The sequence below is a fragment of the Mastomys coucha genome, unplaced genomic scaffold, assembly GCF_008632895.1.
Source record: "Mastomys coucha isolate ucsf_1 unplaced genomic scaffold, UCSF_Mcou_1 pScaffold20, whole genome shotgun sequence".
NCBI lineage: Eukaryota > Metazoa > Chordata > Mammalia > Rodentia > Muridae > Mastomys > Mastomys coucha.
The window spans coordinates 115768408-115784815 of NW_022196903.1; the positions used below are offsets into that span (position 1 = coordinate 115768408).

General features: G+C 44.3%; 1 protein-coding gene across 6 annotated transcripts in view; it reads right to left on the reverse strand.

The window, feature by feature from the left end:
• Positions 1 to 16114, reverse strand: part of Rimklb (ribosomal modification protein rimK like family member B) — a 37327-nt gene extending 21213 nt beyond the window's left edge. Inside the window, exon 1 of one of the 6 annotated variants that reach the window (XM_031383305.1) lies at positions 16092 to 16114. The gene's annotated coding sequence lies outside the window, so the exon portion shown is untranslated. The other 5 variants (XM_031383303.1, XM_031383300.1, XM_031383299.1 and 2 more) reach the window with 5 other exon arrangements.
• Positions 16115 to 16408: the final 294 nt, after the last annotated feature.

Here is a 16408-nt window from a genome sequence, read left to right on the forward strand (position 1 = left end):
GCTGAGTTCTAGGCACTCCTGCAAGTCCCCCTTGTCCCTCACAGCTCTCCTGTTCATAAACCTCACATTTTCATTCTAAACCCATTTTCTACTACCTAGAAAGATTATTTTCACCCAGATTTCAGCTATTTTTGAAACATGGACCTAAGTATCTCACTCTATGAGCTCATTGCTGAATTTCAAATCGCACTGAAATGAAGCCACTGGCTTCCCTAACATAATAACATAAATAACCTCTCTTGCCTCATTTAGCTGATTTCTCAATTCACATTCATATCCCCTACACATCATGATCATTAAACTTTTTAGATCAGCTTAGGGAGGTTACAAAGCCCTTCTGTTGGATAATACACTGGTCTATTATGTTCAAGGTATTTTCTTTTTTAAGTTGTACTTATTCAATGCATTATCTGCATATACACCTGCATACCAGAAGGAGGCATCAGATTTCATTATGAGATGGTTATGAGCCATCACGTGATCCTGGGAATTGAACTCAGGACCTCTGGAAAGGTAGCCAATGCTCTGAACCACTGAGCCATCTCTCCAGCCCTTTTCAAAGGTATTTCACACAAGTGATTAAGAGCTATAATCTACTGACTTTTAAAGATTATGTGGAAAAGCCTCTATCATCCAATCATTTGAAGACCTTGCTAAAATTCTGCCAAGACTCAGGTCTCACAGGAAAGAGTCACAAAATTCCCAACACACCTTCAGCCTGCTTAGTGTGTTTGAAGGGAGCAATTTCCAAGTCGTTTGTTTATGAACTGTTAGTCATCTTGACAGATTTGGATTTATTTATTCATCTTTTTAAAAGATTGATTTATTTTATGTACATGAATACACCATTGCTCTCTTCAGACACACCAGAAGGGGCCATCAGGTCTCATTATGGATGGTTGTGAGCCACCATGTGGTTGCTGGGACTTGAGCTCAGGACCTCTGGCAGAATAGTTGGTGCTCTTAACCACTGAGCTATCTCTCCACCCCCAGATATGGATTTATTAATCTCACAATTATGTAACTCATTCATTCATACATTTACTCTTTTTCTTGCCAATAGCAGATGACATATACACACACACCAACACGCAGTCTCCTACTTGTGGTACTCAATTCAGAAATGTAGTCAACAGTTTTTTCTCTGTCTTGCCTTTCTTTGCTACTTCTGCAAAGGCACACATATACACAATGTTAATTTTATTTCTGTATTATCTGAATTTCACTGGTCTCTTCATTCATCACACACCGAGAATGCTATAAAATACCTCCCTTCTATACCACCTCACTGCCAGTGTATTCTCTCACACTTCCCGTTACTTGATAAATCTATACTTAGACCTAACATAGCTCTGTCCTGATTCTTCCTTTCTCTAGCAGTCTCTAATATACTAAAGATGCCCTGTCTACTATTACACCCGTATAATGTATAGCACTATCATACTGTAATTTGGGGAGTGTATTTTTTATTACATTTATTGGGAGGGATACTTATGTGCCAGTGCACTAACACAGAGGTTAAAGGATAACTTAGACTAGTCAGTTCTCTCCACCATGTGCATTCTGAGGATCAAACTCAGGCTGCCAGATTTGGCAGCAAGCACCTTTACCTGCTAATGTATCGATCCAACCATGGTTTTTGCTGTTGTTTGTTTGAAACAAGGTCCTACCATGTAAGCCTGACAGGCCTGAATCCTGCTATGTAAACATGGCTGGAATTAAATGCACGTGGCCCCATACCAGGCTCCTATACTTGTTATATAAATCAGATGGTCTAACATCAGACAGTATGCATAAGTTCTTTAATATACTTAACCCTCTGTATCTGCAAGTTTTATCTAGTGGATCTAGTCATTGGTCCTCAGTTGTGAGAACTGAAATCATTAAAAGTTAAATAAAAATAAAAATCTAGGGCTGGTGACACAGCTCAGCAGCCACATCCCCAGCAGACTCAAGTTCCTATAAACTAGGACCTTTCGGTGCTCTAATAATTATTCTTAAGCCTTATGTCTTTATAATGTAGGGAGAACTTCAAAATAAGCTTAACTTTCCAAGGATTCCAATAGAACAACTCACAGGATTATATGGAAATTAAAATTAAAAGTACAGCAAAGGAGACATTCAAAGTGCAGACAGCCTTACAAAATGGAAGAAAATCTTTGTCAATTATACCTCAGATGATTGTTTCTAAACAATAAGAACTGCTAAAGTTATTTTAAACACACAGAGGCTAAAGACACGGCTTAGCCGGGCCCTCCACCTTACCTGGGCAACAGGGTATAGATAGCCCTGATTATGGGAGGTGGGGTTAGGGGAAGTGGGCTGCAGGTGAGCCGGCCCAAGGGCATTTAAATGTGAGAGCCAGCAAGCTGACCATCTCAGATACCTCCTAGGCCCAGATCCCGGGCTTTGAACTAGCCTCCCCCGGACATCTAACCCACGGATGAACTGCTGGAGTGCATGAAGGGGCAGTCCTACAGATCCTAAACTAAAGGATCTCCATGACATGGGGCAACGAGAGGATCTAACAGGAGTCCCAGTGAAATTCCAGTATTGAAAGAGCAGAAGCCAGACCAAGGACTCATTGCAGTGAACATTTGCAAGCAAAAAGATATGGATATGGTGGTGCACACCTTTAATCCCAGCACTTGGGAGGCAGAGGCAGGCGGATTTCTGAGTTCGAGGCCAGCCTGGTCTACAGAGTGAGTTCCAGGACAGCCAGGGCTATACAGAGAAACCCTGTCTCGAAAAACCAAAAAAAAAAAAAAAAATTTAAAAAACATTCAAATCAGTAAATGAGCTAATGAGAGACCCTGTCCTAAACAAAGAGGGAGAGAGGAAAGGGGAACTGGGGACAATTCCCAAAAAGAAACAAAAATGGCCAATATATTGTGAGCCATTGGGAAATGCAAATTGAAACTACTTTTGATTCTGTCTCCTCAGTCAGGATGGTTATCAAGTAAAGAAACAAATAATGCTGATGAGGAAAAAAGAGAAATGGTTATGTGCTACTGTAAGAACACTAACAGGTACAACAATTGTAGAGATTAAAAAAAAAAACAAGCAAACAAACAGACAAAAATTGTACTATATGACCTAGGTATACCACTTCTGGGTATATACCCAAGAACTCTAAATCCTACCAGAAATATCTGCATATCCATGCAGATAACTTCTCTTTTCACAAGAGCTAAGAAATGGAATGAGTCTAGATGAAAAGATAATGAAATGTGATACACTCACAATGGAATTTTATTCAGCTTTAAAGAAAAATGGCATTTATAGAAAAATAGAACTGGAAATTAGAGTATTATATAAAACAAACCAGACTCAAAAACAAATATTGTTTTCTCTCATATGCAGATCCTAGGTTTTAATTTTTTTTTTGTTTTGTTTTTGGTTTATTTTTTGGAGACAGGGTTTCTCTGTGTAGCCTTGGCTGTCCTGGAACTCACTCTGTAGACCAGGCTGGCCTCAAACTCAGAAATCCACCTGCCTCTGCTTCCCAAGTGCTGGGATGAAAGGTGTGCACCACCACCACCCTAGCTACCTAGGTTTTAATTTTTACATGTGTGCACATATGGGAGGAGTCATGAAACTATAAAGACTATAAAAGGGGAAGAGGAAATCTTAAGGAGAAGGAAGAGGGGCCAATAAATGTACATAAGATGAGGTGGGGATAAGGAGAAACCAGGCATGTAGCAGGGAGGTGACTAGTAGGTGTCAAGTCGGCACAATTCTGTATGAGATGGAGGGGATGGAGAGATGGCTCAGTGGGTAAAAGCAATGACAATAAAAGCCGGGCGTGGTGGCGCACGCCTTTGATCCCAGCACTTAGGAGGCAGAGGCAGGCGGATTTCTAAGTATGAGGCCAGCCTGGTCTACAGAGTGAGTTCCAGGACAGCCAGGGCAGAGAAACCCTGTCTCGAAAAGAAAACAAAAACAAAAACAAACAAACAAAAATGACAATAAAAGATTTTTTAAATGCCATATGAAGCCCATTACTTTGACTGCTTGGGATTTTTTTCCCCCATCTTTTTATTTATGTAGGGTGTGTAAGTATATGGGCTCATGTGGAAGTCAGAGGACAACTTTTAGAAGGAGGTTCTCAAAATGAGAGGGGAAAGCTGCAATCAGGGTGTAAAGTAAATAAAGAACTGAAATGTTAGCCTCTCCTTCCACCATGTAAGACCCAGGAACTGAGCTCAAGCTGTCACACTCGGTGGCAAGTACCTTTACTAACTGAGCTACGTCTCTGGCCTATAATGCTAATCTAGGCCGAGTGGTGGTGATGCACACCTTTGATCCCAGCACTGGGGAGGCAGAGGCAGGCGGATTTCTGAGTTCAAGGCCAGCCTGGTCTACAGAGTGAGTTCCAGGACAGCCAGGGCTACACAGAGAAACCCTGTCTCGAAAAAATAAATAAAATAAAATATAATGCTAATCTAAAAATCTAATAGAAAAAAATTGGACTAGGGTTGTAGCTTGGCTGTTTGAGTGCTTGCCCAGCATGCCCAAGTCCCTGGGTTCAAACTCTACCTACACATAAACCAGGTACACGCCCATTGTTGCAGGGCTCAGGATGTGGAAGCACAAGTTCTTCTCCGTGCAAGGTTACTTGAAGACTGAGGCCAAGCTGAGACAATGACACCCTATCTGAAAAGTCACTAACTAAGTGGGGGAGGCCTAGGGAGATGGCTCTGTGGTCACGGTGTGTGCTTTGCAAGCACAAGTATCTGAGTTCAGACTCCTAGTACCCATATAAAGCTGGGCATAGAGTCTATAAACCCAGTGCTAGCAGGAACTGAGATGGACAGATACTGGCCAGCTAGCCTAGCTACTTGGAGGAGAGATCTCAGCATAAAAAAAACACAAGGAAGCAAGAGGAAGATACCCAGATTTTATACAAATATACAGACACAAGCACACAGATAAACCATACAGCACACAGTTAATTTCATGTTAATTATGGGTTCTTTTTTTTTTTTTTGGTTTTTTCGAGACAGGGTTTCTCTGTGTAGCCCTGGCTGTCCTGGAACTCACTCTGTAGACCAGGCTGGCCTCGAACTCAAAAATCCGCCTGCCTCCGCCTCCCAAGGGCTGGGATTAAAGGCGCACGCCACCACCGCCCAGCTCGTTAATTATGTTTTTAAGTGAGTATTTATTATAAAAAGAATTTCTCATGCCAGTCTAGCAACTCTACACCTTCAATCTTTCAAGGCCAGCAGAACTACACAGCAATTTACAGGGCAGCCTGGGTTACAACAGTAACACCCAGACTCAAAGAAAAACAAAACAAAACAAAACAAAACAAAACAAAACTGGGCCAGAAACAACAGCTCAGCAGGTAAAAAGGCAGTACAAACCTAAGTCTGACAACCTGAATTCAATCCCAACCTGAGCTTGATCCACAAAACCTGAATAAAAGGAAAAACTGAAAGTTGTCCTGACTCCCATACTCACAATACAGGCAGCATGTATCTAACATCAAGGATGTCTCTAACACCTGATCTGACTGTCTCCCCTTCCCATTTCAGGCTTGGCACACAAAAATTAAATGCATTTGATTTTATCAGGTTCCAGGGATGAGCCTCAGCTTTCTGCTAAGCAAATACCATACAACTTACCTATCTCTGACCCTAAGGAATACTTTTGCACACACTACTTCAACTCAGTAGTATAACAGCCATCACAAATTAAGAAACTTCATTAAAAGAGCTAAAGATGTAGCCAGGTGATAAAGGCCTGGGTTAAATGTCCCGCAAACGAGGAAAGAGAAAGACTGAGACGCCCCTCCCCATCAAACATAACTTAGCAGCAGAGCCTACATCTCCAGAGAACTTACTGCCCTAAGTGTCAAAAGAGCCTGTCCTAATCACACTACGTGCCTACTAATTTACTTGACAATAGTTTTATCTTTTACACCTTAGATTTGGTCAAATCTGTTTATCAAAGCTTTTTTCCTCCCTAATTCAACAGATCCTTTGTCTACAAATCCTTTCAACCCAGAGAAAATACAATTTAGAATTCATATGAAATTAGACTGATCACATATCACAGACATAACTCTGGGTAAGTATTTCCAATGGGGAAGTATTTTCACTGTGCCTAACATGACAAAAGGTGTTGGGTACACTCTCCTGCCCCACCTCCCAAAGGCAGAGCTGAATTTCTGTTGAAAAGAAAAAGGGACTTCATAGAGTAGAGATGAAATAAAAAAAAAAAAAATTAATAGAAAACTCTCTCTTAGGAAGGACATGAGATGTTTTTCTTTGTAATTCTTTTGAAACCGGGCTTCTTTGTATAGCTCTGGCTGCCTGGAACAGACTGGCCTCATCTGCCTCTGCTCTGCCTCCCCTGAATGCTAAGATTAAAGGTGTGTGCCCCACCACCCTTCTTTATCATTCTCTCAAACCATCACACCATAGACTACCCAACCATCCCCTCCATCCGCAAATGATCACGAAGCCAGAAAACAACATACTGACTTAGGGAGTTCCTACATATCCTTCCTTCCTCCTAGGATTACAGCTTCCATGTCCTGAGTGACTCAACCTCATATACTTCAAGGCAGACAAAATGGTTTAAAAGGATCCTAGTAGAGACAGGAATCTCATTGCCACTGTCTCCTGATATTCATAAGTTTTAAGTACACTTCACAAAAATAGACCAAACAAACCCTCCCGAGTTTTCACGTCCTGTCCATTCATACACTTATCTAACAGATACCTCTTTTCATGACACTTCCTACCCAAATTCAACATAGTCCCTCTATCAAAAGACTAAAAGAAAAAGTTTTACTGTCAATCTTTATGAAAACCACAAAAGGCAACTGAGATCTGGCAAAGGCAACACTTGGAAACACATGCAAGATCAGGATGTGAGACATGGATGTAGGTAAATGTTGAAGACCTTTCACTGGAGAGCTGGCGAGATGGCTCAGCGGGCAAGAGCAGTGACTGCTCTTCCGAAGGTCCTGAGTTCAGATCCCAGCAACCACCCATAATGAGATCTGACGCCCTCTTGTGGTGCGTCTGAAGACAGCTATAGTGAATTACACCAGAGCGAGGAGGGCCAGCAGAGGTCCTGAGCTCAATTCCCAGCAGCCACACACATGATAGCTCACGGCCATCTGTACAGCTACAGTGTACTCATACACATAAAATAAATAAAATAATAAATCTTTAAAAAAGAAAAAAGAAAAACCTTTCACTGATAGTTCACAAAGCACTTTCCAGACATTATCTCATTTAAGCTGCATATGATACAGATGAAAATGTATTATTACAAGAACCAATCTAAGATGCTACAATAAAATAAAGCCAGGAATAAAGGTTTTCTGGTTTCAGCATTTTTGAAAGTGTATTTAGCGAATGTTCTTCCTTCCCCATCACTTCCCCAGCCACTATAGTGCCTACTCTTCCTTTACAACCCCCTCCCTGAAAACCAGATTTCTCTTCACATTTTACTATATACAAAAATTTTATCAATGAAAATTTGGATAAAGGTAAGATTCACTGGGTTTTCATACCAAAAAATGGTTCTATATGCCAAATACAATGCTAGTTTACAACTTAATCAACCACCACTCCTCTGACATAGTACTGACTACATCTGACAGTGAAGGCGTTCAGCAGACCGAAAGGGTCAGACTGCTATGTAAACAAAGCTATATACTCTCTAGGCTTTCTTGAAGCTATAGTCCTACTTTTTTGGCTCAACTTTTTGGTTGAATGTGTTCAAGTAGTACTGCAAGCTCTGTAAGTCATTCTTCTAGCACATGTTCCTCCTCTAGCCCTCCCTTCACCGTGCATGCAGAATACAGACACTGGGACAGTAGTAGAGGCAGTCCACTGAATGCGGAGGAGAGCTCGACCCTGACAAACCACAGCTGGATTAAGAGCTTGGCCCTTGCCAGCTGTGTAAAGCCAGAGCCAAGGAGCCTCTGGGAAAGCAGATCTCAACCTGTAGGTCGTGATCCCTTTGGAGTCAAAAGACCCTTTCAATGCAGGTCACCTAAGATCACCAGAAAACAGGTACTTACATTTTAATAGCAGTAGCAAAATTACAGTCATGAAATTGCAAAAAAAATAAATTTTATGGCTAAGGTTACCAACATAAAGTACTAAAGGATTAAAATATTAAAGGGTTGCAGCTTTAGGAAGGTTGAGAACCAGTACCATAGGACCTCTTATAAGGAAGAAATGTACTCTTATCTCGCTAACAATGGTATCTGGAAATTCTTGCTACAGGCTACTGTAACTTTCCTGATTTACACCACCCCTATTCACCAGTTTTAGAAAGTTCTTCCCTTGACCATTTGTGCTACACGTCAGGAAGAAATGGTTATCAAGCGTTTATGTATACGACTTTCTCTTCACACTAACAAAACTATCGGTTTTCTTTATGTTGACATTTTATTTTGCATGGCATCTGAGCATTTCTATATTGGAACAAAAAAATACTACTAAACCTTGGCATGGTGCCTTACATCTTGATCCCAGCACTTGGGAGGCAGAGGCAGGGAAATCTGAGTTTGAGACCAGCCTGGTCTACATAGTGAATTCCAGGACACCCAGGGCTATGTAGAGACCCGGTCTCAAAAAAGTAAATCAAAACCAAAATTCTACTAGAATAGAAAGAGCAAATCATTGTATCACCAAAATTAATCACACCACCAAATAAAGCAAAAATAAGAAACAAGTGGACATAATAAAGGATTCAATTAACTAATTCATATTAGCATTTCAATATCTAAGGTATACCGTACCTGAAGATATCAAACTAAAGACAGAGAACTAGACACAGTGCTAGCACATAAAAAGATAAAAACAAACCACCATTGAGTGGGCCAGCAAAAGGGCTTGGCAAATAAAACCACTTGCCATCTGATGACCCAACTTCCATTCCTGCAACCCGGGGTAAAAAGAGTGCCAACCAAAAGTTGTTCTCAGACCTACAGCCCATGCACAAACACATAAACATAAGGAAAATGATTTTTAAATGCCATAAGTAAGAAGTTTGAAATCACTTAAGGGAAATGCAAGCCAAAACTATATTGAATGAGTGTATGGTGACTGACAACACACCTGGATTCCCACAGAAAGGAGAAGAATAAGTTTGAGGCCAGGTTAGGCTACAAAGACCCTAACTCAAAAATTAAAGCTGGGCTCCATATAGGTCTCTGTTCACTGACACAGTAGCATTATTCATAATAGCTGTCTATGACACAAGAATAAGTGTGGGTGTCTGTGTGTGTGTATGTATACATAAAAAATTATTCAGCCCTTTTTTGTTGTTCTCAAAACAGGCTTTCTCTGTGTAGCCCTGGCAGTCCTGGAACTTACTCGGTAGACCAGGCTGGCTTCAAACTCAGATCTGCCCACCCGTGGCTCCTGAGATTAAAGCTGTGTGCCACTGACACTGCCAACACCACCAACACTTACCACTACCAGCATCTTAAATTGTTCAGTTTTAAAAAGAAATTAAATTTGGGGACTCAGTAGTTAGAAGCACCTGGGGTTCTCAGTCCAGTTCCAAGTGATCTGGCACTCTCTTTTGGCCTCCATGGGAAACCACACACATGCAGTACACATATATACATGTAAGACACTCATAAGCAAAATATAAAAATTACTAAGCCTTTATAAAAATTGAAACTTTGATAAATGCTGTAAGTTGAATGAACACTGAGGACATGTTAAATCAAATGACAGTTACAGAAAAACAAGGTGTGCTTTTACTTGTATGAGTTACCTATACTAGTTAAAATCATGAGATAGAATATATAATGTAATTATCATAGGGCTAAATTATGAGAGACTGTCATCAAATGAATAGAAGTTCAGTTTTGCAGGTAAGATCTTGAAAATGGATGTTTGAAATTAGTGAAAATGGTAGTGTTTACTATAATACATGAAAATTAGAAAAAAAAAATAAAAACCCTAAGTGAACCGGAAGTTTTTACACACTTCCAACACTAATCAGAAAAAAAATACCCTTTACTTAAACTATATGACATTTTAGTTATTAAATTGCCAGTCCTTGGTCTATCACCTATAGCCAACTACAAAGGAACCCTAAAATCAAAAGAAAACTTCTGTTTACTTAATAGAGGATTGTTACAAAGTATCTACAAGGTGGTACAAAATTTCAAAAAAAAAAGCATGGTGTAGCTCAAAGTCCCTCATGGTTAAGTCAAAATGTCAAACCTCCGCAAACTCCCTTTCCAGACATCACTGGCTTTCATAAAGGAATCTGAAAGCTACTCATCTACTGGAGTCCCAACAGGATGAGAGAATTACTAAGACTGTTGGGGGAAATCTACCTAAGATTCCAAAATGTAGTTTTGTTGTTTGCCTGGCTTCTGGAACTCACTCTTTAGACCAGGCTGGCCTCAAACTCAGAGACTAGCCAGTCTCTGCCACCACAACCCAGATTTCTGCCAGATTTCCCAGCAATGTCTGTAAAGTATCAGATTCTCATGATATATACCAACTCAGTTGATAAGCTGGTAAGCAACCTTATATTTAGGTGCCGATTAATTTTATACCCTTTCTCCCACAACATGTCAGTATGTCATGAGTCATGACAAAAAAAATTTTTTTAAATGTACTCATCACCTTTAACCCCCTTCTGATACTACTTAGCTAGTTGATGCTCTTATACTTAGACAATCTGTAACAAAACATGGCATTGCTCTGTAATATGACACTGGTCTCATACTGCTTTGCTCTCACATCTTAGTAGTATTTCAGTTTTTGTATTTTATCAGAAAACTACATTTTGGCAGGGCAGTGGAAAGCTTGCTTTGAAAACAAACAGCTGGGGCTGGAGAGATGGCTCAGTGTAGTTACATACATGAAATAAATAAATCTTTATAAAAAAAAAAAAAGACAAACAGCCAGGCAGTGGTGGCACATGCCTTTAATCCCAGCACTTGGGAGGCAGAGGCAGGCGTATTTCTGAGTTCAAGGCCAACCTGGTCTACAGAGCGAGTTCCAGGACAGACAGGGCTATACAGAGAAACCCTGTCTCAAAAAAACATAGTTCTGCCGGGCGGTGGTGGTGCACGCCTTTAATCCCAGCACTTGGGAGGCAGAGGCAGGCGGATTTCTGAGTTCAAGGCCAACCTGGTCTACAGAGTGAGTTTCAGGACAGCCAAGGATACTCAGAGAAACCCTGTCTGGAAAAACAAACAAACAAACAAACAAACAAAAAACCTAGTTCTGTTATCAATGAAACTGGACTGCAAACTCTGAAGACAGTATCACATCTGTTTTACTCTCTGCTGTTGTCCCCAATGGGGGACACAAAGCATAGTATGTAGACTACACACACACACCATAGACAGCTAAAACTGAGAAGAAATGTTTCGAGTTAGCTGTGTCAAATACAAATTAAATACCCGTGTGTGGGGTGTAAAATTCAAATGTAACCTAGCCATCTTTGGAGGTTATTCTTGTCAAATTGTATTCAGAATCACCTTGGAAATGCACCTCACTGTGTCTATGAGGAGGTTTCTAAAAGGGTTCACCTGAAGAGGGAAGAACTATCCTGAGTACAGGCAGCACGAAGAGTGTTCAATGGATCTAGATTTGAATCAAAAGGACAAAGTAAACTACCAGCACTCGCCCCAAGCTGCTTCCTGCCCCCACAGCACACACATCATCCACAGCCTGATGTCACTATCCATTACCACCTCTCTGATCCTGAAATAGTTTAACAGTTAAAGTTGGAAGAACACAAAGCTTTAGTAAAAGGGAGCGAGAGCGTGGGGGTCCCACGCACTCCAGCCTCAGGGGAACAGGGGAACTAGACTGGAGCTTCTGTGTCTAAGGCAATTTGGAGAAGGGAAAATACTGGAAAACATTAAAAACAACAGCTTGGCATTTGTTACTGTTAAGTCGGAAAGTCCCTTCTACAAACCTAAACCACACAAATCCATATGGATCTAAAATACACATGCACAGATATTTTTGGAGGTTCCATATTTTTCCTCAACAATCTTAATATGACAAGCAAGAAAATGCCAAGTGAAGACAGTTTCTCTAAAATCGGTATTTAACCTTCCTCAGCCTCTCCTGGAACAACTGTATGTCAGCACAGCTAACGTTTTCTCCCTCACATTTCAAAATAGCATAATGACTAATTTCTTCAGCTTCTAATGTTTATGACTTGGGATTACAGAACACTGCGAACTCACCTGCCGTAAGTCTCCCTAGGAATCCACATTATTAATTCGCTCACAGTGACTGACAATGAAGCCCATCCTCTTTACGCTTTTCTCTCTCTCTTCACATATAAGTCATAGTTTTTCTTCCGCCCACTTTTCTCTATGTTTACAATGTGAGTAAGCGACTCCTGCTTCTCTAAGTGAAGAACCTGTTCCTTGCCCTCTGTCCCTCCTGCCTCGATGTTCAGAGTCCAGCAGTCAATGGCCAAAGAGGAAATGGAGGAAAGAGGGGAGAGAACTTTGCCATTCTAACACTAACCCATGCAACTACTTAAGTATATACCCAATAGGAACTCAAAAAAAATTTTTCCCATAAAAGTGTCCAGTATAAACTAATAGAAGCCAGGTAGTAGTTGGTGGGCAGCGGGCTAAACGTAGGTTAGGTACCGTGTTCCTTGTGCGATGTGTAAAGAAAGGGGACCCAGGTGGTAGTTCTTGACTGGGTGGAGGACTTATGTGACTGGTCTAGGTCTTAGCTGTTTTGTCAGAATCGGACAAAATACATGGACTTCCCAATAAACGGACTCCAGTATCTAAAGGAGCTACCAGCAAACACAAGGAAACAGGGAGATGGAAATAGACTTTGCCAAACTAACCACTAAGAAGCAATGACACAAGGAACTACTAGGAAAGACCAACAATGGTTTGGTTTACAACTCATCACCATGACTGAAATGCCCTTGTTTTCTTCCAATTATCTTTAAAAAAAAAAATTCTCAGCTGTTTTAAAACAGAAGAAATAACCTCCAAAGTACCCGTTATGAAGGAGAAGAGACTTAAATGGCATTTAAATCTTCGGGGTTTTGGCTAATGATGTCCGGAAAGAAAAAAGGTCAAACAACGAAAAACCCTCTATATTCAACTGATATACTTTCCACAGAGATCTGGAACTTAACCCAGCTTCAGAGACACTGGGAAAACTGTAGGCATTTGGTGGGGAAATAACACTGAAATAATCTACATTCAGGATACATACAGCTTGGTTAGTATAAAAACCTCATTGATGAACACTGCGTCTCTATTGGTAAATACAAATCTTACAGAACACAGGGGTTATAAACCTGGGATGAGAAACATTAAATTAATAGGACTTAAGTTGTTCTCTATCTGGATGTGGAGGATCTACTCTAGTCAAACATTCAATTTGGTAACCTCCTTCCTTCTTGTTCCAAAAGGTTGTTTAAGGAAAAGAAAAGAAAAAAAATAGAAACAGGCGATCGCTACTCTAAATCTTACTCCTCGGGAGGGATGTAGTAACGTCAGGGTGAGGCTCGCAGCATCCTCCCGCCTCGGTCCCATCAAATTCTTCAGAGGAAACAAGGACAGCCGCGACAACCACACCCCTGAGGCCAGCCGAGCAGCCAGCCGGCAGGTTTTACTCTAAAGCAGCCTTCCCAAGCTTACCACACCCCCTCGGCGCCACGGGAAAACCAGACTCATCTCAACGCCGCGACCGCCGCCGCCTCCCGCCCCCCTCCCGCACGCAGCCGACTCTCAGCTTCCGCCCCACGGTGGTACCCAGCGACCACCGGCCTCCGGCGCCCGCCCCCGCGCAGCGCCGCGTCCGCTCCCGCCGCCGAGCTCGGCTCCAGGTCGGCGGCCGAAGCCTCGGGCTCGAGGGCGCGCCCCCCGGTCCACGCCCCCGCCGCCGCCGCCGCCGCCGCCGCCGCGGGGCGGCCTGCCGCTCACCTGGCCGCCGGCTCCTCCCTCGCCTGCCCCGGCCGGCCGCCGCCTAGGAGCGAGCGCGGGCCGCGGGAAGTCCGCTGAGGAGGGGGAGGGGGGCGGGATGCCGGGAGCCGCCTCCTTTCTCCTCGCCGCCGGCTCCCGCAGCCAGGCCGCGCGTCCTCACCGGCTCGCCCACTTTCTCACGGCCTCGCGGTCGGTCGGCCGGCCGCTCCCTTCCCCGCCCCCCTCCCCACGCCCGCACTCCCGTGCCTACACACTCGCTCACGCCCGGCCGCCGCTCGTTCCCTCACTCACTCGCCTGCCGCTCGACCGCGCGCCCGAGCGCGCGCGCGACCCCGCTCTCACACTCACACACACACACACACACACACACACACACTGAGCGCACGACGCCGGCGAGGCCGCCCCGCGTCCCCCAGACCGAGGCGCCGCGCGCCCCCCGCCCGCCCGAGCCGAGCCGAGGACCCGCGCGGCCCCGCCCCCAAGCGCCGCACTCGCGGGCGGGGGGCGGCGGGGGGGGCGGGGCGGCGAGCGCGCTCCGCAGCCGACTGACACCTGCGAGGAGACCGCCCCGCCGCGGCCGGCCGGAGGGGAACCGCGGGGCGGGCGGAGAGGCGCGCGCTCGCGAGGGGCGGAGGGGTGGGGGGCTGGGGGAGAGGCACGCGGGCGCTCCGAGGACGCGCCTCGCCACCCGCCCCCAAACCGTCCTCTCGGAGCCGGGAAAACGGGTGGGGGGCGAGGTCTCTGTTCCGCTCGGCACCGCGAGAGTAGGCCCTGCCGTTGTGCGCCCTCCCGCCCGCCCGCCCGCGCAGCCCCTCCGAGCTGGCGCTGCGGCCCCGGAGCACTGGGATGCCCGCCGACCCCGCCGAGCCTCCCGCGCTGGGTTTGGCCAGGGGCACTCGCGCCGTCCGCAGAGGGGCTAGCAGCCCTCCCTCCCTAGGGTCCTGCCTCCCCAGAAGGCAGAGGTTTGGGGACAAAGATGAGGGTGATAACTGTGAATCGTCCCGAGTCTGAGAACGCACCGAAGACAATACCTCTGTAGGGAAAGGCGCGGTTAACTGCAGCCTCCGGCCGAGCTTGGTATGCTAAGGGAGGCCGAGGCAGGAGGATTACAGGCGACCCCCTACGCCGATGTAGTAAATTCTCTGGGTTGAGCAGGTTCAAAGATAGACAAGGAAGAAGCTAGAGCCAGCTCGGCGAGTTGATGTCAGAATAAACATCAATTTTAGGAGCATTTCCTACATCCTGAAACCTTCTGATAAATCGTCCAAAGAAGAGGGGAAACATTTGACCACAGTCCACTACTTAATTTCCTTCTCTACACCAGTAATGAAACCAAGGGTGGGGGGTGACGTCCTTCATTACAATGGAAATTCATTCCTAAATAACTTCAGACACCAGAGGTCCCAGATAGGAGCTACAACGCAAGCATTTTGTACCCCGGGGTCAAGTCACTTCGGCTAACAACTTCCCACGCTTCTTAATCATGGGAAGGGGGGAGAATGGTCGTAGCTGCTGATCTCAGATAATTGAATCGTGAAGACCAGCAGCAACATAGGTGGTTCTCAATCTGTCACAGAGGTCACCTAAGAGCATGGAGAATACTTGCCTTACGATTCAGAACAGTAGCAACATTACAGTTATTAAGTAACAGTTGGGGGGTCACCACAATATCAGGAACTGTATAAAGCATTAGGAAGGTAGTGGCAGCACTTGGGAGGCAGAGGCAGGCGGATTTCTTGAGTTGGAGGCCAGCCTGCTCTACAGAATGAGTTCCAGGACAGCCAGGGCTACACAGAGAAACCCTATTACGGAAGAAAAAAGAAAAAAAAAAAGGAAGGAAGGTTGAGAACCACTGGTCTAGAGAGTGGGTGAAATTGCCAAGAGGATAAAGCCACCCAAAAGACCACTTCCTACAAGTGTGACCTAGCTCTACCTCTGTCTCCCCATGTGTGTATACAGAGCTTGCACAATAACCTAGGATGGAAACTGCAGAGACGCGGTGCTAGCATTGCATGGCTGTCCCCGATACCTGTGTGGTCTTCTGAAGAAAATTCGCCTCCCTGGTGACCTTAAAAAGGAGTTCCCTGCTGTACTAGTCAGGATTCTCTAGAGTTATAGAATTTATGAATGTCTCTATATATTAAGAGAATTTATTGTGATGACTTACGGTCTGTAGTCCAACTAGCCCAACAATGGCCAGCTGTGAATGGCAGTCTAGTAGTTGCTTAGTCCCATGAGGCTAGTTGTTTAAGCTGGTCCCCTGTAGAAGAAAGTTCCAACAGACAAGCTGACAAGAGTGACTCTTCCTTCTTCCAATGTCCTTAAGTAGACCTCGAGCACAAGGTGTGGCCCAGATTAAGGTGTGTACCACCACGCCTGGATCTGGGACTTGCTTTGTCCCAAACTGATCTCCTAGCCTCAGTCTCCTGGGATTAAAGGTGTGTACTATCTTGCCTGAGCCTGAGTTTTTCATAGCACTATACC